Source organism: Nyctereutes procyonoides, unplaced genomic scaffold (assembly GCF_905146905.1).
Source record: "Nyctereutes procyonoides isolate TBG_1078 unplaced genomic scaffold, NYPRO_anot_genome, whole genome shotgun sequence".
Classification (NCBI taxonomy): Eukaryota; Metazoa; Chordata; class Mammalia; order Carnivora; family Canidae; genus Nyctereutes; species Nyctereutes procyonoides.
Window position 1 is genome coordinate 50605088 of NW_026575052.1, and position 19998 is coordinate 50625085.

At 50.0% G+C, this 19998-nt stretch overlaps 1 protein-coding gene across 5 annotated transcripts in view; it reads right to left on the reverse strand.

The window, feature by feature from the left end:
• Positions 1-19998, reverse strand: part of PSD2 (pleckstrin and Sec7 domain containing 2) — a 120438-nt gene that overhangs the window by 58068 nt on the left and 42372 nt on the right. For 4 of the 5 annotated variants that reach the window (XM_055331380.1, XM_055331377.1, XM_055331378.1 and 1 more), the window contains exon 1: positions 1209-1419. The exons of the other annotated variant lie outside the window; for it this stretch is intronic. The gene's annotated coding sequence lies outside the window, so the exon portion shown is untranslated. Of the gene's footprint in view, positions 1-1208; positions 1420-19998 lie in introns of those variants that run through there. 5 annotated transcript variants of the gene reach the window in all.

A 19998-nucleotide genomic window follows, 5' to 3' on the forward strand; every position in this document is an offset into this window, starting at 1 on the left:
TTTGCTAGTCTCCTACCTACTACCCCCCTGGTCTGTGAACTCCAAAGAGGACAAGAACTGTGTCTTGTTATTGCTGGATCCCCAGTGATCTAGCAAGGGTCTGGAGCATCGTAGGAGCTCAATAAATACTTGCCGAGTATTATTGTAAATACATGGGTGAAGAAATGAGGGGTAGAGTATAGGCAAGATCTGAGGATGGCAAAGATGTAGGGTTGCAGGCCAAGAGAAGGACAAGTGGGGAAAGGCCACAGCAGAGCAGGCCTGGGATGCGGGAGGGTATCCTGGAAGAGAGCTAGGACACGGGCAGGAAAGAAAGGGGAGCTGCCTGTCCTACCCCCATCCCCCAGCAAACAGGGCCCTGCCAGCCCGGTCCAGGGCTGGTGGACAAAACCCCATAAGGAGTGCCAGGGACTTGGAGTGCCTAGAGCCAGCCGGCTGCGGGCCCAGAGCACAGGCAAAGCCCGGCCCAGAACTTTGTCTGAAGGCCTTTGTGGGCCTCTGGGAGCCTGCCCAGGCGGATGCTGGGAACTGGCTTGGGTGCTACGGCGTGGCACTCCCCGGCTTCCGAAGGTCCACCTGACCCTCAGGCCTGGGTTATGGGGGTCAGAGAAAGGATCCTCGTCTGCCCCCGAATCCCTTATCCTTGGGGAGAGAACACCACCCTATCCCAGGAAGCAGGGGCGCCTAGGATTAGAGGGGCCGCAGATCCCACCCAGGGAAGCCGCAGCTTCGCAAGAGGGTGCACGAAGTTCGGATTGGAGCCGACTCTCCCCTCACCCACGAGTTCCTCTCCCCCCGCCCGCCCTCAGAAAGCCCAGGGACAGAGGGGAGGGCGAGGGAAGAGACGCGGAACAAACACGCGGACTCCCTCCCGCGAGGCGCCTGGAGCCGCAAGCTCCCCACGTTCCCGGGAAGGCGGCTCGTGGCTGGCCGCGGAGCTCCGCGCAGCCCGGGAGGCCCTCTGCTGCCCTCTGCCGGCCGGCCCCAGCATCACCGGCGCGTCCCGCGCCACCAGGCCGACCGGGTCCCGGCTCCTCCGCGCCGCGCAGCTCCCCTCTTAACTTCTCACCAAGAAGGGAAGAGCCTAGAAGTCGTATGGCTCCTCCCCGGCCCCAGCACCAGGCCCCGCCGTGCGCCGAGGTCCAGCCACTGGCCCTTTCTAACCAGCCTCCGCGCTGGGATGCTCGCTCCTTCTGGCAGCCCTTTACCTGGTCCAACCTGAGTATTTTCTCAACTTGACCCAGGCTGTCTCTGCAGGCCACGCTCTTCCAAAATACGGATGGAAAACAGGCTCCACTGACTATCCCATGGTGACCAAGGCCCCCTCTTCTTTGGAACTGAGGGGAATGCAGATACCCCTCCCCGCCGGAGCCGGGAAGGCAGGAGTCTAGGGGGCCAAGCTCCGATAGGCCGCCCTGCCCAGCCGCTTCCGGAGCCCTTTTGAAGCAGGCTGTCCAGGAATGAGCTCTTTTGGGGTCAGGGCGTCACCTGCTGGTGTCCACAAGAACTGCACCTGCAACACAGCGGGCATACTTCCCGGGCCAGGAAAGACCTCCGAGAATAACCCCAGCAGCTGATTCTTATTAAGAGCGCTCCGTGAGCCAGGTTCATACTGAGTTCTTGGCGTTATCTCATTTCACATATTATCTCGTTTCATCCACACAGGAACCCGATGAGGTGGACGGCATTCATTCCATTTGACCTATGAGGACACTGAAGCTGGGAAAGTTAAGTGTCCTACCCCAGAACACATCTCCAGGAAGCGGCAAAGCCCCAGTGTGTGCTTCAGCTGGCCTCTTTCAGGCGCGTTGGGGCGGGGAGTGGGGGGAATGGCAGAGCGGGAGGTAACTCAATGGGGAAGATCTCCCCCTTCCTACTCCCTCACCCAACCTTGGGCACAATCCATCTCAGCCTAGCTTGCATCTGGCAGAGCAAGATCCCTCAATCTGCCATGCCCCCGTAGAGTCCATGCCCTTCTCTTCTTACAGATTGGGAGCTCCTCTAGGGCAGGGCCAAGGCAAATCTTTTCCCTGTTCCCTCCAGTTAGCGCTAACTGAATGCTCAGGCCCTCTCCCCTATACTGCCACCAGAGCCACCCACCCCACACACACTGCAAGCCCTACTCAGCCCCCTCCTCACTCCCCAGTTCATGAGCTCAGGCAGGTACCATGTAAGCAGCTGCAAGGGACAGAAACTCTGTTCAATGAAAAGAGGCTCGTGTAAATGAAAAGTCCGGGAGCAAATCCAGCTGTAGGTGGTAGGCATCAAGGCTCCTAAATATCTTTCTCCACATCTGTAGCTCAGTAGTCCTTTGTGTTGACTCCGATTCGGGGTAGGCTCTTCCAACAAAGTAACAAAATCGTCAAGGCAGCTCTGAGCCCACATCTGCCTTTGCAGGAAGAAGCCTTACCCATCCCAAGAAGAGAAGTAAAATTCTCAACATGCAGTTTCATTGGCCCGGACAGTGAAATGTGCCCAGTCCTGAACCAATCACTGTGGCCTGAAGAGTCTGCCCACCCCAGGAGTGGAGAGTGGAATCGTCCCAGGCTATCCATACCCACCAGACCCATGGTGGAAGCAGATCCGTCCCAAAGGCAAATGCGCAGAGAGCTCCCAGGAGCAGGAGGATGACTGCTGCCAGTGAACAGCAGTAAAGTCCATGATGCCTGGCCAGGCCCGAGGCCCACATTTTCTTGGCTTCAATGACTATTTTAGATTGCAGATCTCTTCCAAATTATCACAATTACTTTCTTCATTCATTCTTTCAACTAACTTTTACTGAGGCCCTACATGTACCAAGCACTATTCTAGGTTGAATCCTATCAGTAGACAAAAGAGAGGAAAATCCATGACCTCCAGAATCATTTCTAGTGGAGGTGAGAGTAGGATAATAAATTAATTAATTAAATACAGTAAATTAGTAAAATTTATAAGAGCGACCACGACAAATACTACAAGGGGAAATGGGGCAGCGTAAAGGGGATAAGGAGGGAAGACAGGATGACAGGCATTGCAACTTCAAACAGAATACTGCCAGAAGACTTTGAGAATGTGAATCTGAGCAGAGACAAGAAAGCAGTAAAGGAATTTGTCATGTAGATATGGGAGTGGAGGGTGATTTCCAAGGTCCAGCAATAGCTAGCACAAAGGCTCTGAGCTGGGAGAGTGCCTGGCACGTTCCTGGAACAGTGAGGTGCAAAAAGAACAAGAAGGGAATGTAGAGAATAAGACACAGAGAGAGCAGGGGCCCAATGATGCAGAGCCTTGTAGGCTATGTAAGGGCTATGGCCTTACATAGTGACATGAGGAACCACCCAAAATCTGAGGCAAAGAATTGACCTGATTTGACTTGCATTTTTTAATTTATTTTAATATTTTATTTATTTATTTGACAGAGAGAGCTTAGGCACACACAAGCCTGGTGGGCAAAGGGAGAAGGAGAAGCAGGCTCCCAGCAGGACAGGGAGCCATATGTGGGACTTGATCCCAGGACCCTGAGATCACGACTGTCCTGCATCAGGCTCCTGTTGCTTCTCCCTCTGCCTATGTCTCTGCCTCTCTGTCTGTGTCTCTCAAAAATAAATAAATAAAATATATATATATATTTTTTAAAGTAGAGGAAAAGCAGGAAAATGTGGGAGCCTATAAGCTCAAGGCAGAAATAATATCAAGGAGGAAAGGTATGGACCTGATCAAATGGTCCTGATGGATTGAGTGAAATGAGAACTGAAAGATGACCATTGGATTTAGCAACATGGAAGTCACAGGGGCTGTACAAGAGCCACTCAAATGGAAAAGGTTGGGGGAAACCTGATTAGAAAGAGACTATGAAATAACAAGCTTCATAGTGGTGTTACACACAGCAGCCAAAAGGTGGAAGCAACTTATATGTCTGTTGACAGATGAATGGATAAACACATGTCTAATGCAATGGAATATTATTCAACCTTAAAAAGGAAGGAAATTCTGACACATGTTAAGACACAGATGAACCTTGAAAATATTAGGCAAAGTGAAAGAAACCAGACACCAAAGGACAAATATTGTATGTTTCTAAGAAGTATCTAGAATAGGTAAATTCATAGAACCAGAAAGTAAAATAGAGGTTACCAGGAGCTGGGGGAGATGGAAAGGAAAGTTATTATCTAGTGGGTACTAAGTTCTTATTGGTATGATGAAAAAGTTCTAGAAATAGTGATCATGCCTGCATATTTTTAACACACCTAATGCCACTGAATTGCACACTTAAAAATGGTTAAAATATTAACTCTTATGCTACGTCTATTTTACCACAATAAAAAATAAGGTGGCCTTCAAAAAAAATAACCAAAAAGAATTTGTTGAGTACCTACTGTACACTAGATACTGGGCCAAGACCTGGGAGCTATAAAGGGCCACTCGGTGCTCACATGGTCTCAAACAAGTGCTACTCCAACCCCATCTTTGTTTCCTTTGTTCTTTGGGCCCATGGGCAGATATCTGGGGACTGACTTGAAATGCTGATTGTGTGGGGATTCCAGAGAGCCATTTGATGAATGCTGTCCTGAGACCATAGTGGAAAACCACAGCTGGACCCAAGTTCCATGGCTTTGCAGCTGGTGGAATAAATACCATCAAAGATTATGGCAAATAAAATAGGACAAGTACTAAAGGAGATCTTTAGAAGCATGCCACCACTCCTCCCTTGGCCCCCGATTTACCTGGTCATAGGGGTTTTTGGTTTTGTTGGTTTTTTTTAAGATTTTATTTATTTATTCAGAGAGAGAGAGAGAGAGAAAGGCAGAGACACAGGCAGAGAGAGAAGCAGGCTCCATACAGGGAGACCGACGCGGGACTTGATCCCAGGTCTCCAGGATCACACCCCGGGCTGCAGGCAGTGCTAAACCACTCGCCACCAGGGCTGCTCTTGTTTTTGTTTTTTAATCAATCCCTGGGATTAAGACCTAGAGACATGCTCAGCATGTTTGCAGAAACTGGAAGATGGAGGGAAATGACATCAGAAGCCAGAAAGAGACAGCAGGTGAGTGGTTAAGATCATAATGTTGGGTGGGGGGCACCTGGGTGACTCAGTTAAACATCTGCCTTCCACTCAGGTCACAATTCCAGAGTCCCATGATTGAGCCCTACATCGGGCTTCCAGCTCAGCGGGGAGTCTGCTTCTCCCTCTCCCTCTCCCCTTCCCCCTGCTCATGCTCTCTCTCTCTCTCTCTCTCTAGCCCTCGTTCACACTCTCTTTCAAATAGATAAATAAAATCTTTTTTAAAAAAAGATCATAATGTCTGGATCCAAACTACCTGGGTTCTAATCCTAGCTCATTTATGACTGTGCAGCTTGGGAAAGTCATTTACCTTCTCTGTGCTTCAGTTTCCTCACCTCTAACATGGGGATAATAAAGCTCCCTGGTAGAATTGTTCTGAGAGAGGTCGCTGGCACAGGTCAGTCTATGTGAGTTCGCTACTCTCATCATTATCAGGACTAGCTGGAGGGGTAAGTCAAAAGTAACAAGATGGAATTTAATGTGGAAATTAGTGGAAAACCTGACATTCAGATTCCAACAAAGCCATTGTACAGTTTTAGGATCAAGAAGTCTTGGCATCCATCCACTCATCTGTGCATGAGAAACAGTCCAAGGTGTCCAGTGACTTCCAGGGCAACTGCAGCCAACCCTGTTATTATGACCTTCAGTGGTATTCACTGAAATACAGCATCCAAAACCAAGGAGGTGACAACTTCCTTGTATTATGAGCTTCAAACTCAACAATGGAAATCACCCTTTGTTGGTGGAAGTGTATAACCATTTTGTAAAAAGGTTGAACAGTTTCTTATAAAACTAAACATACAACTACCCTATGACCCAGCAAGTCCACTTCTATTTCAAGAGAAATGAAAACGTATATTCACACAAAGACTTGTACAGGAATGTTCATAGCAGCTTTATTTACAATGGCCCCAAACTGAAATGAGCCGAGTGTCCATCCAAGAGGCAAATGGGCTAACAAACTGTTACACATCCATACAATAGAATTCTACTCAACAATACAAAGGAGCAAACTACTGATATACACAATAACATGGATATATCTCCAAAACATCATGCTAAATAAAGTAAACCAGACACATAAAAAGTAGATACTGTATGATTCCATCTTTATGAAGTTCTAGCATGGGTAAAACTAAGCAGTTATGGAAAGAAATCAGAACAGTAGGGGTAGGGGTGAGCAGGAAACTTTCTGGAGTAATGGAAATGGTCTGTATCTTGGGGTGCCTGGGTGGCACAGTCAGTTAAATGTCCAACTCTTGGTTTTGGCTCAGGTCTTGATCTCAGGATCATGAGATTGAACCCCACAGCAGGCTCTGCACTCAGTGCAGAGTCTGCTTCAGACTCTGTCTCCCTCAATGCAAGCTGGTGCAGCCACTTGGGGAAACAGGATGGAGGTTCCTCAAAAAGGTGAAAATAGACCTGCCCTACAACCCAGAAGCTGTATTAGTGGGTATTTACCCCAAAGATACAAATGTAGCGATCCAAAGGGGTACCCACACCCCGATATTTATAGCAGCAATGTCCATAATAGCCAAACTATGGAAAGACCCCAGATGTACATCGACAAATGTACATAAAGAGGTGGTATGTATATACAATGGAATATTACTCAGCAATCAAAAAAAGAAATCTTACCATTTGCAATGACACGGATGGAACTAGAGGGTATTACACTAAGGGAAATAGTTCAGAGACAGATGATCATTATATGATCTCATTCACATGTGGAATTTAAGAAATAAAACAGAGGATCATAGGGGAAGAGAGAAAGAAATAAACAAGACAAAATCATAGAGGGAGACAAAGCATAAGAGACTCTTAATCATAGGAAACAAGCTGAGGGTTGCTGGAGGGGAGGGGATGAGGTGATGGGACAACTGGGTGACGGGCATTAAGGAGGGCACGTGGGGATCCCTGGGTGGCTCAGCAGTTTCACGCCCAGGGCATGATCCTGAAGTCCCGCGATCGAGTCTCGCATCAGGCTCCCTGCATGGAGCCTGCTTCTCCCTCTGCCTGTGTCTCTGTCTCTCTCTCTCTGTGTCTCTGATGAATAAATAAAATCTTTAAAAAAAAAAAAGGAGGGCACGTGATGCAATGAGCAGTGGGTGTTGTAGAAGACACTTATCTCCACCTCTGAAACCAATTTTACATACTATGTTAATTTAAATAAAATAAAAAATTTAAATAAAATAAATTTAAATAAATTTAAATAAAATAAATAAAAAATTTTAAAATTAAATTTAAATAAAATTTAAAAAGACTCGCCCTCTCCCTCTGCCCTTATCCCCCAAACACATGCTCTGTCTCTCCAAAAAAATAAATAAATCTTTGGGACACCTGGTTGGCGCAGCAGTTGAGCATCTGCCTGGCTCAGGGTGTGATCCCGGGGTCCTGGGATCAAGTCCTGCATTGGCTTCCTTGTGAGAAGCCTGCTTCTCCTCTGCCTGTGTCTCTGCCTCCCTCTGTGTGTCTCTCATAAATAAATAAATAAATAAATAAATAAATAAATAAATAAATAAGAAATATTCTGTATCTTGATAGGACATGTGGTATACAAGTTTATGCATTTGTCAAAATGCAATGCAAGCAAGGATGTACATAGGATGTGTGCATTTCGTTATATACAAGTTTTGTCTCAAAAAAGCCAACCATACACGAATAATATACTCTAATTAGTGATGCAATGTTGCAGTGTTTCAGACTAAGTGTACCTGATATCTGTAGCTTCCTTTGAAATATAGGTGAAAGAGAGGATGAACTGAAGAAGGGAGGAGTGATACACAGCTAGTGATAGAACAAACACAGCATGCAATGTAAACTGTCAAATCTGAGCAGTGTTAGCTGTAAAATGTGTTCAACTTTTTCATATGTTTAAAGTTTTCATAAGGAAACTTGGGAAAAGAAAGCAACCTATGCCTAAGGTTGGGGGAACCAGCATACACTGCTTTTAGGAACCAAAAGTGGTGCCATCTTTTGGGAAGCAATCTATAAACATGTATCAAAGCCTTGAGGGCACCTGGGTGACTCAGCGGTTGAGCATCTGCCTTCCGCTCAGGGCATGATCCCAGGGTCTGGGATCGAGTCCCGCATCGGGCTCCCTGCGAGGAGCCTGCTTCCCCCTCTGTCTGTCTCTGCCTCTCTCTGTGCGTCTCTCATGAATAAATAAATAAAATATTTAAAAAAGGGGATCCCTGGGTGGCGCAGCGGTTTAGCGCCTACCTTTGGCCCAGGGCGCGATCCTGGAGACCCTGGATCGAATCCCACGTCGGGCTCCCGGTGCATGGAGCCTGCTTCTCCCTCTGCCTATGTCTCTGCCTCTCTGTGTGTGTGTGTGTGTGTGTGTGTGTGTGTGTGTGACTATCATAAATAAATAAAAAATTTTTAAAAATAAAAATAAAAAATAAAATCTTTAAAAAAAAAAAAAGCCTGAAGGTTTCCTACTCTTCAATCCCACAGCTCCACTGCTCCAAATTTATCTTAAGAAAAGAAAGATAAGGGACGCCTAGGTGGTTCGGTGGAGCGTCTGCCTTTAAAGGGCTCAGGGCGTGATTGAATCCTGGGATCGAGTCCCACATCGGGCTCCCCACAGGGAGCCTGCTTCTCCTCCTGCCTGTATCTCTGTCTCCCTCTCTCTGTCTCTCATGAATAAATAAATAAAATCTTGTAAAAAAAGAAAGAAAAGAAAGATAAGTGTGGGTAAAGATGTAACTATTAGGATGTTCACTACAAAATCAGTTATAATGGTAAAAAGTTGTCAACAACTTCAGTGTCCTAAGATAGGGTGTTGATTAAAGAAATAAATCATGGTCGGGCACCTGGGTGGCTCTGTCCATTAAGCATCTGCCTTTAGCTCGGGCTGTGATCTCAGGGTCTTGGGATCGAGTCCAGCATCGGGCTCCCTGTTCCGTGCTTCTCCTTCTGTCTCTGCCTGCCACACCCCATCCCTAATGACTAAATAAATAAAATATTTAAAAATATATAAAAATAATAATGAAGAAATCATGGTGCTCTGGAATATTATGCAGCAATTAAAATGGTACATCACATATCTTTTCTCAAATGGGAAGACATTCTCTGTACCTATATAGTTGAGAAGGAAAAGCAGATCCCTGGGGTCACCCTTCTCCATGCCCCATCCAGAGACATAGGATACTCGATGCCCCACCCCATCCTACTCCCTGGAGCTCTTGGGGGCTTAGTTTCTCATCCTCACAGCTGGTGCTGCTTTCCTATTTCCACCGCAATCTTTCCCCATCTGCCGCTCACCGCCCCACACAGTCCCATTGCCCCTTGTGGTTCCCTGGGGATACACCCCCTTCTTGCACACCTCCACAAGGTGTAGCCAGATCTTGCAGGGCTCTTCCCTAGGGGTTCAGGATTGCAGACTTCATTTCCCCCATCCTGAAGGGGGTAGCCACCAACTGGAACCCGGGTTTGCTATGCTCCCATGACACCTGCCCCCCAGATCCAGGAGGAGGAAGGTGACTGAAGGTGAAAGCAAAAGGCTGTTGGGAGCTAATGGGGAGAGCAGCACTCCAGAAAAATTTCCCCACCCCTCTAGCACAGCCCTTGGAAACTTGAAATTCTTCTTTATTATCAGAATGATTTCATACTCTTTGTCCCTTCCCTTTGTCTTCCAGAGAAAAACTTGTCTTCACAACAAAACAACCTTTGAAGATGGCTTTTTTTTTAAGATTTTAATTATTTATTCATGAGAGACCAGAGAGATTGAGAGAGAGAGAGAGAGAGGCAGAGACACAGGCAGAGGGAGCCCAATGCGGAACTCGATCCCGGGTCTCCAGGATCACGCCCTAGGCTGAAGGCAGAGCCAAACCGTTGAGACACCAGGGCTGCCAGAGATGTTAAGTTAAACAAAAACTACCTTCCTCCCCTAAAAGGCCTCTTCCCACCAGCTTTTACCTCCCACTTTCTTAGCTCACGCAGGCAGCAGCCTGAAAGGAAAGTCCAAGCTGCTAACGGGGGCTGCCTTTGGGTGGTGGAATTGTCAGTAATTTTTCTAATTTCCCTGTAACAAACACATGTTCTTTTCTGTACTGAGGAAGAAACAATCACTGCAGAATACCCACCTGGAGTACACCCAGGGGAGAGCTGCTCAGGGCATGCAGGCCTGGGAAAGGTGTTCCTGGGGGGCTGGGCCCATTTAAGCTAGAGAGAAAGCTAGTGTATGACTAAGCGGGTATAGGCCTCTCTGCAGCCAGCCAGGGCTTGTAAGCAGCAAAGGTACATGCTCTGCGCTGCACAGGGTGAGCTAGTTCCAACAGCTGCATAGCACAAGAAGGCCAGTTCTCACTGATAGGAGCTGTCCTACAATGAAATGGACTGCCTTTTAAGGCAGTGAGCTCCCTAGTATATAACGCATGCAAGCAAGACGGGCAGCCGTCAACAAGGAGAGCTCTAGAGGGTATTTCTAGGCTGACCAAGAGAATGGCCTAAGGGTCTCTGAGGTCCCTTAAAGCAACTCAGAAAAGCTTGTTGGCCACCCTGACAAGACAAAATATCAAGAGCACTCAGGCCATTTCTCATATCGGTTCCAGAGGAGGCAGTCAGGGTGGATTTTCTGGAGGAGAAGGTGTGGTCATTGTCCTGTTGGCCCCTCAATCTCTAACCTGTGGGTACATATTTTACTGACTCTCTTGTCTGAAGTCTTTTGGTCCTTTCTAGATAAAAATGAACAGGGCCTCTGCCTTGTTGCATGATCCTGGATGAGTCCCAGCCTCTATCTGGGCCTCAGTCTACCTCTCTATTCAATGGGCTCAGCTGAAACTATCCATGTTTTTTTCTCCAGGGATGGCCAAGCTGCTAGTCACACACTTATATGAGAGAAGGGGAGTGAGGGATTGGTGCTTTTTTTTTAAGATTTAATTTATTTATTCATGAGAGACACACACAGAGAGAGAGGCAAAGACACAAGCAGAGGGAGAAGCAGGCTCCATGCAGGGAGCCCAATGTGGGACTCCATCCCAGGACTCCAGGGTCATGTCCTGAACCAAAGGCAGACTCTCAACCGCTGAGCCACCTAGGCATCTCTGGTGCATTTTTTTAAAGAGAGATTTTAGAGAGAGAGAGAGAGTGCATGCCAGTGCCGGAGTGGGGGAGGGGAGCAGAGAGAGAATAAGAGAGAGAACCCCAAGCAGAGCACAGAGCCCAGGACAGGGCTCAATATCATGACCTGAGCCAAGATCAAGAGTTGGAGACTTAACCTGACTGAGGCATCCAGATGCCCCTGGTTGGTGTATTTTTGAGGGGGTCTCTGGTTGTATCCCAGCTTACAGTCCTTGGGACTTGGGCCTCACGCTCAGAGGAGAATCAGCAGAGGTGGCGGGCCCACAGAGGCAGGCCAGGGGTTCAGCCAGGTTTTTGAGAACCTCCTCCCCAGCCCAAAGCATAAGGGAAGGTTAGGAAGACAACTGATGTTATGATGCCATTGTTACCTTCGTGATGAGGGCATCCATCTGAGCTCATCCTAGAAGCACCCTAATCCTTCCTCCCCAGGGACCTCAGGGAGGGGCCTTAAGACCCAGCCTCCTTCCCCAGCCTGCACAGCCCTGCCCAAAGCAGGAGGGTGCTCTGAAGAGGTAGGGAGTGGTGAGGGCCAGGCAAGGCCAGGAGACAGAAGAACAAACCGACGCCCATCTGCAGAGGAACTCATTCAGGGTGGGGCAGTGGTTAGACCACTGGTGGTGCGGTCAGGCCGGCTGGGTCTGAATCCCCGCACCGAGAGACCTTGTGCAAGTGACTCCACTTCTCTGGACTTGTCAGGACAAAATGCAACGCCACCGGGACAGCGATGAGCTCCTGGCTTCATTTTATTCTCTCATGCCAACCACCTGGAAACAAGCCGCGAGCCCCCTCTGGCCCTGCCCTTCCTCCACAGCCCTACCCGCCCGCCCCTGTCCTCGGCTCGCGTCCTCGGCTTCCCCCGTGCGGCCCTTCGAGGAACTGCAGCCGCCCGCCTTGCCCGCCCAGCCCTAGGCCCGTGCACCCCTCGACGCCCAGCAAACGTGGGGCTTGGACGCGTCTCCTGGTCTCAGGCAGACTAGCCGTCGCCTTCCAGATTTCAAAGACAGGTAGCTATTCTCAGAGACGAGCCTCAACCCCTACGTATGGTCCCGCATCCTCCTCACTGGTTCCAGGCCGGTGGTAGGAGCTTGGGAAGCCACCCTGCGCCCCCCCCCGCCCCCCTGGGGCGGCCTTTGTGGGCAGGAAAGAAGTGGACACGCACATTCTCGAGACAGATCACGTAGTGATCGAAGCTTCTGGGGGTGTCCACACACACATACATCCACACACACATACCTCAGGCCTCCATGTGCATACATGTGCAAGGGCACAGAGCCACAAGCGCCAGGCAACCATGCACCACACTGTCTTCTGTGCGCACACAGCCACATCATCACACACACAGCCCCTGCCTTTCCGTCCATCTATCCCTCTGTGCCCTGTGTCTCTCCCCCTCCCCGTGACTTCGGGAAACCAATGCTTACCATAAATTGCAAATACGAACTCCTTTCCATGGCCTAAAGCCCTATCTACCCCTCAGACCACATCTCCCACCACCAACCCCTTGCCCATTATTTATTCACTATTTCTCTGGCAAAAATACACAGCACTCACTCACACTTCTGTTCCCTCTTCCTGAAATGTTCTTCCACCAGATCCTCCACTGGCTGCCTCCTTCCCTTCCTAAATACCACCTCCTTCGAGACCACCAGAGTTAAGAGGCTCCCTACCCTTCATTCTCTCAAAACATGTTTACTTCAAAATGTGCCTCCTAATCATTAGAGAAATGCAAATTAAAACCACAATGAGATACTACCTCACACCCATCAGGGTGTGACTACTACTAAAAAAAAGAAGAGGAAGAAAGAAAAAAACAAGTGTTGGCAAGGATGTGGAAAAAATAGAACCCTTGAGCACCATTGGGAGGAATGTAAAAGGGTGCAGCTGTTGTGGAAAACAGTATGGTGGGGACCCCTGGGTGGCTCAGCAGTTTAGCACTGCCTTTGGCTCAGGGTGTGATCCTGGAGTCCCAGGATCGAGTCCCACGTCGGGCTCCTTGCGTGGAGCCTGCTTCTCCCTCTGCCTGTGTCTCTGCCTCTCTCTGTGTGTCTCTATGAATAAATAAGTAAAATCTTAAAAAAAAAACAATGAATGTACTTAATGCAGCTGAACTGTACACTGAAAACCGGTTAAGATAAAAAAAAATTTGTTAAGGATGGTCACTTTTTTTTCTAGATTTTATTTATTTACTTGAGAGAGAGCACACAAGCAGGGGGAGCAACAGAGAGAAAAGCAGAAGCAGACTCCCTACTGAACAGGGAGCCCGATGTGGGGCTCAATTCTAGGACCCCAGGATCATGACCTGAGTCGAAAGCAGACACTCAATCGACTAAGCTACTCAGGTGCCCCAAGACCAAATTTTTAGGTTTTTTTTTCCAAATGTTTATATCTTTCCACCATTAAAAATAACAAAAAATATGTAGTGGACATGTGTTTACTTGTTCAATCCCACTTCACTCATGAAACTGTGAACTCCAAAAAAGCAGAGTTCTGTCTGTATGGCACACCTACCATGTGTTGCCACTCACTGAGGACATGAGGAACAAGATGGACAAGGTGACAAGGTGAAGGCTGAAGGCTCATAGACTTCGGGGAAGGGGAGAAAGACAGTGAACAAACAGGTAAGCAAAATGACCACCTCTCAAGTACGGTGAGGAAAACTGGAACAGTGAAATATCAGAGTGGCTTCATGAGACATGTCGGCTGGGCAGTGGGACACACCATCCTGCAGAAGGTGACATTTTGGCTAAGACCCAAGAAACAGTCAAGCCTGTGATGCCTGGGCGGCTCAACAGTTGAGCCTCTGCCTTTGGCTCAGGGCATGATCCCAGAGTCCTGGGATCGAGTCCCACATCGGCTCCCCACAGGGAGCCTACTTCTCCCTCTGCTATGTCTCTACCTCTCTCTGTCTCTCATGAATAAATAAATAAAATTAAAAAAAAAAAACAAAGAAACAGTCAAATCGGTCATTAAGTATCTGGGAGACCATGGTTGCAGACAAAATATAAAGCAAATGCAAAGACCTTGGCTCAGCATGAGCCTGGTGTGCTAGAGGAACAGCAGCAAGAGGAGGGGGGAAGAGAGTAGAGAGGAAAGAAGGAAGCCCTGAGCAAGGAAGAGGGGATGGAGGGCATTCCTGGTGGCAGAGGAGGGAGGCCCCACCAGTTCACCAACCTCCTCCTCCTCAACCAATGAGCTTCTGTGAGTGGCAACCTCTAAGTGCACTAAATGCCTTTTGCAGATCAGCTCAGAGGATGTTCACACCCGAAAGAGTCTGAACCACCCTGTGCTGCCCACTCCTCCCCTGCCTTCCTTGAGGACCCAGTCTGAGGAGTGTCCTGCTTCCCACCCAGCCCACTCCCACCACACCACCCCCCACCCCCTGCCTCATCCGCAAGGGCCTGCCTCATCTGCAGGGGCCTGCTGCAGGCAGGGGGGGGGGGTGCTAGCCAATCACTGCCAAGGGTTTTTGGGTCTTCCCTTCTCTGTCCCTCAAAAGCAAGCCAAGTAGAGGAAGCCCATCGGCTCTCCCTCACCCAGCTGGGGACCTGTGACAGGAGAAGGGAACCAGAAACCCATCTCCAGCCTCTTGTTTCAGAGGTCCATCTGCAAGCCCTGTCCTTGGGGAGCCCCAATTTAAGGGGAGGGAACTAGGAACCCACGGGGCTTGCCAGGCTGGAGGGCAGCCTGGTAGTCAGTGAAGATGCCCTCAAAGGCCAGAGACAGCATCACCAGCAGGCTTGAGAGGGCTGGCTTCCCCCAAATGCCTTCAGTACCCCAAAACCTGGACCAGGACACACCAGGAGAGAGCAGGACCCCAGGGAGGGTTTAGATCTTCACCAGCCAGGACACATGTTACACAAAAGGAGGGCCATCTATTCCAACCTACAGTCCTGGGCTCTGGGAGTTGAGGACCTGACCCAGGGGTGGGCAGTCCCAGGTCCCACCCTCACAGGTCCTCAACCAAAGGAAGACATGAGGGGTCTTCCACCTGGGACTGGAACATTGCAGGACCGAGCACTAAATATATGTAAAGCTTTTTCCTTTCCTTTGTAGTCTCTCAACTTGCCATGATGGGTTTCTGTATTTGCTATATAATGTCATTCTAAGTAAAAAAAAAAGTTAAAAATTTATTTTTTTTAAAGTTAAAAATTTAAACTAGCCTGGATTTTTACCATTCATCTTTATATTGTGCAATGGCAGTTTTAAAATATAAATACAGGGATGCCTGGGTGGCTCAGTGGTTGAGTGCCTGCCTTTGGCCCAGGGTGTGATCCTGGAGTCCCAGGATCGAGTCCCACATCAGGCTCCCTGCATGGAACCTGTTTCTCCCTCTGCCTATGTCTCTGCCTCTCTCTTTCTGTGACTCTCATGAATAAAATAAATAATCTTTAAAATAAATAAATAAATAAATAATTAAATAAATAAATAAATAAATGGGCATTTCACTTATATGCCAAATCATCAAAATTATGCAGTTTGTATTTTGACGTTTTTACATACATATATTTCATTCTTACCTGAGCAGTGGACACATGGAGCAAACTAACTCAATTATTTTTATTTCACTTGATTCATGCATATTCTACTGACACTCTCTATCTCTGTCTGACTGGTAAGAAGGACTGGAAGGAAAGGGAACTGTGGGTTGCTTGATCTTTCCCTGTGCTGTGGTTTCATGGTCAGAGTAAGGTAGGTGTTGGCTTATCCAGGGATACAGTATCCAGGTAGGGGAAGATCCGTGGCAAAGAAGCAGGTAGGAAATCCTGAGGAATTACAGGAGTTACTAGAGGGCTATGATGCTCCAGCCTGCCTGCTCCCCATAAAGGAGCATGAGTGATGAGGGCACAGAGGTTCAGGTCACAGCATGGAGGCCCTGAATGCCCTCCGTCTGGGCCTTGTTCCAACTCTAACCAGGCCATGTCTGCCTAGAACCTTCTGTGACTCTGCAATGCCCTCAGGATGAAATCCCCAGCCCTATTACTGAGTGCCACACATTCTGCTGCAGCCATAGCTCTGTTCTCCCTGAACCATGGGCTTGGGATCTGTCCTTCCCTCTACCTAGAATACTCTTCCCCACCATGCCCCTTCTTCTGGCTAATGCACACTCGTCCTTTGTCTAGACATGAATGTCACCTCCTCCAAGAAGCCTTCTCTCACCTCCCAGGCTGGGTCAGGCACCTCCCTGACCTGTCATAGGCCCTGTGCTCCCCCCATCACTGCCTGGAATAACATCCCTTCCCTCACTACCAATGGGCTCTATAAGGGCAAGAACTGAGGTTAAAAAGGTTAAGAGCCCCAAACTCAACACATGTGGGTGTTCAGTAGTGGTTGTTGGGTGGATGCATGAGTTCAGAGGCAGTGAAAGCCCTGGACTCTGAGCTATCCATCGGCTCACAGATCAGGCCACCAGGAAGGGCTGGAGGAGCTAGAAGACTTGAGGCACCTGCTCTGTTCCAGGCCCCACCTCCTTTACCCTCTGAGCTTATTGTTACTCCCATCCAGCCCAGGAAGGCATGTTCTTCTACCTGTTACACAGCTGGAGAGACTCAGCCTCTTTTCTTTTCTTGCCCCCAGTATGTCCACATCCAAGGCCCAGCTAGAGTGAGCAGCCCAACAGCCTTAGCCAGGCCAATGCAGATGGCCTCTTTCCTTGGCCAGTCTCAGAAAGAACTCACTCCCAGCTGGGGCCTGTCCCATTCTTTCTCCCTCCACTCCTTCCTCCCCCTCCCCACTTCCTTCCTTCCTGGTCTTGGATATTCCCTCTGCAGGAAAGGCCCCAGGTTCATGGGCAAGGCCCCTAGGCCCAGCTGCCCAGGCCAGGACATATGCTTCTTCCATCAGCTAGCCCCCTCTGCCCTCCCAGGGTCCGAAAATCAGATCCAGGCCCAGGGAATATGTGCAGCACAGAAGACAGCCCAAGGTCATCTTGTCCCTCTCTCTGCATCCAGCCCAAGTACTAGAAGAAGAGCTCTGAAGCTCATCCTGAGGCCAGGAGTCTGGCACCAAGCCTGTGAGGGGCTTTGTCACTCTACCTGTGAGCTTACGGACCTCTTCAGGAAGGCCCTGAGCCTTTGTCAACCTAGGCTTGGATCTCATCTGCTGGGTCACTGGCACCTGGCACAAGGTACTTCGGGCACCAGTGCCTATAACCATCATAATTCTCCTTGACATCATCATCATCAGATTCCTCACAACTATCCTGGGAAGTAGACAGAGTTTAACTATAAATGAGGAAACAGAGCTTAGAAAGAAGAGGAAGATCAAGCTCTTTCAGCAAGTAGCAGAACTGAGACCAAACCCAGACCAGGCCAGTGCTCTTCATCACTATCAAACCACCCATTCTTGGTGATCCTGAAATAATTCTTTACTTCCTCAGTGCCTCAGTTTTCTCAATCATGTAATGAGGTGGAGGATGGAAGGAGGCATCCCCAAGGACTTCACTCACTAATCCATTAAGCAGAGGCTCACTGAGTGCTATCCTAAAGCCAGACCACAGATGGTCATGAGATTACAGACCTGACCCGGATGGTCCTACAGGGCAAGGTCATCCCGATCCAGTACAGACTGCAGGAGTCTAACCTGGGTCCTTCCTGATGCAGTTGCATCTCTTTCCTGCAATACATAGAGGAGAGGAAACTTCACGTTGTGGGAGGGGGAGAGGGCGCCCCTATCCCCCAGGACTGAGGAAGATTAGCGAAAAGCCCCAGACAGGTGGGCAGAGGCCATAATGGGATGTCTGGGAGTAGGTCAAAGTGCATGCCAATGCTAAGGATTTAGGTAGGACCAGGCAGGAGCTACCAGGCTTGGAACGGAGACACTGCACCCTACCATCACCACCCCCACCGCCTTATCATCTCCTCACCCTTCTGCATGCAGCACACAGGGACAAAAGCCCAAACTCCTTGATCCACGAGTGGAGATCTAGATTCGGTGCTACCACCCACACACACACACCCCACCGCACCCCCACCCCCGCCATCACCCGGTACCCTCAGTCCCTTGCTCCCTAGCCAATATTCTCCCTTCATCCAAGTCTCCAGTCCCTCTGTCTTGTCCCCAGAGAGGGGGCTCTATTGCCAACAGCCCCAACACTCCGGTCCCTCCGCCAGCCCCCCCCCTCATGTACCAGCTCAAGGACGGGCCCCACAAACTAGGACACTAGGACGCTAGGACGCGGAAAGGGGAGGGAAGGAACGCGTGCACCTCCCGGTCCTCGCGTAGCAGCCCGGAGAGCTGCGCCGCTTCGTGGCCACCAGAGGGCGCGCGCCCCCGCCCAGAGCCTAAGCCACGACGGCTGTGGCAGTGGACCCAGCGGGGCTAACAGAGGATGGTGGCGAGGCGGGGTGGGGCGGGGCGTCACTCTTGCCAGGACTCCCCCGAAATGCAGCCGCATCCTGGGCTTGCACTTGTCTCCGAAGGACAAGAGGCTCGGACGCAACCCCTCGACCTCCACCCCGGCCGCGCCCAGCTTCCGTCTTGGCTGACCGCTCGTGCGCCCCCTCCTGGCGTCAGTGAGCACTGTGGTCTGGCGGAGCTGGGGCTGGGGGAGTGTGGGGAACAGGAAGATAAGGGGAATTTACCGGGAAGCAGAGGGTGGGGAACGCGATGCGAGTGGGAGAATACTAGTCAGACTGAGGTTGTTGTGGCACTGGGTGAACAGGAGTACTGGAAGGCCCTGGGATCTCCACTGGATGTGCAATGTGCTGGGTGAAAAACGGAAGGGCACTAGGGGCTACTAGGCAGGCACCGGAGGCAGTGGGTCAATCCTGGGGAATACTAAGGGGGCATCTAGCCAAACTGGAAGGAAAGCACTAAATGGTTACTAGATAGTCATTGGGGAGGGTGCTAAATGGATGAAAATACTAAGTAAGCATTAGGAGGGAGAGTAGATTACAATTAGATAGCGAGTGGGGGGAGGGGAATCCCTGGGTGGCTCAGCTATTTAAGGCCCGCCTTCGCCCAGGGCATGATCCTGGAGTCCCGGGATCGAGTCCCAAGTCTTCTGCATGGAGCCTGCTTCTCCCTCTGCCTGTCTCTCTCTCTCTCTCTCTCTCTCTCTCTCTCTCTCTCTCTCTCTCTCCTCTCTCTCTGTGTCTCTAATGAGTAAATAAAAATCTTTAATTAAAAAAAAAAGATAGCAAGGGGGTACTTGGAAGTACTTGGGAAGCACTGAAGAGATGTTGGGTGAGTACAAGAGGCACTGAATGGGAACTGGGGGTGTCACTGGGCCCACAGCAGGAAGGTTTGAGTGGGTTTGGAGATATGGCATGACTGAGGGAGTAAAGGGCCGTTGTTAGGACAGTTCTTGGCAGGTACTGGGGACTTGGGCGTTATCGGTGAGAAGTGCTTACACCATGGACCAGGATGGCACTCCCACAGCAGTACCTCAGTGCCCCCTCACAACAGCCCCTGGAGCCTGGATCATTGTGTCATTGTCACAGCCAGGACTTAGAACAGAGATGTCCCTGGCCCATTGACCAGGACCTGTTCCCAGTTTCCTGGCCGGGATGGTGGGGAGGCAGTGGGGGTGCCACAAGTGAGCAGAAGACAGAGCCCTCCTACTATCTACCTCCCCCAGATGGAGAGGCAAGTCAAGACAGGTCAGTCCCTCGTCTCTAGAAAAATAAGGAGCCCCCTCCTCAGTCCCTCCCACCAGGCTTCGGCCTCACGACCCAGCTCGCTGGCTGCTGGGCCGGGAGGGGCTGCCAGGCTCGGCCTCCTGCCCACAGCGGGGCGCCGGGGGAGGGCGGCGCGCGGCTCGAGATGCCGCGTTGCCATGGAGACGCTGCCGCATCCTGACTGCTCCTGGCAACGGGGTCCCGCAGCCAGGCAGGCGCTGGGCGGGGACCCCAGGGAGCGGGCGCGCCGGGCTG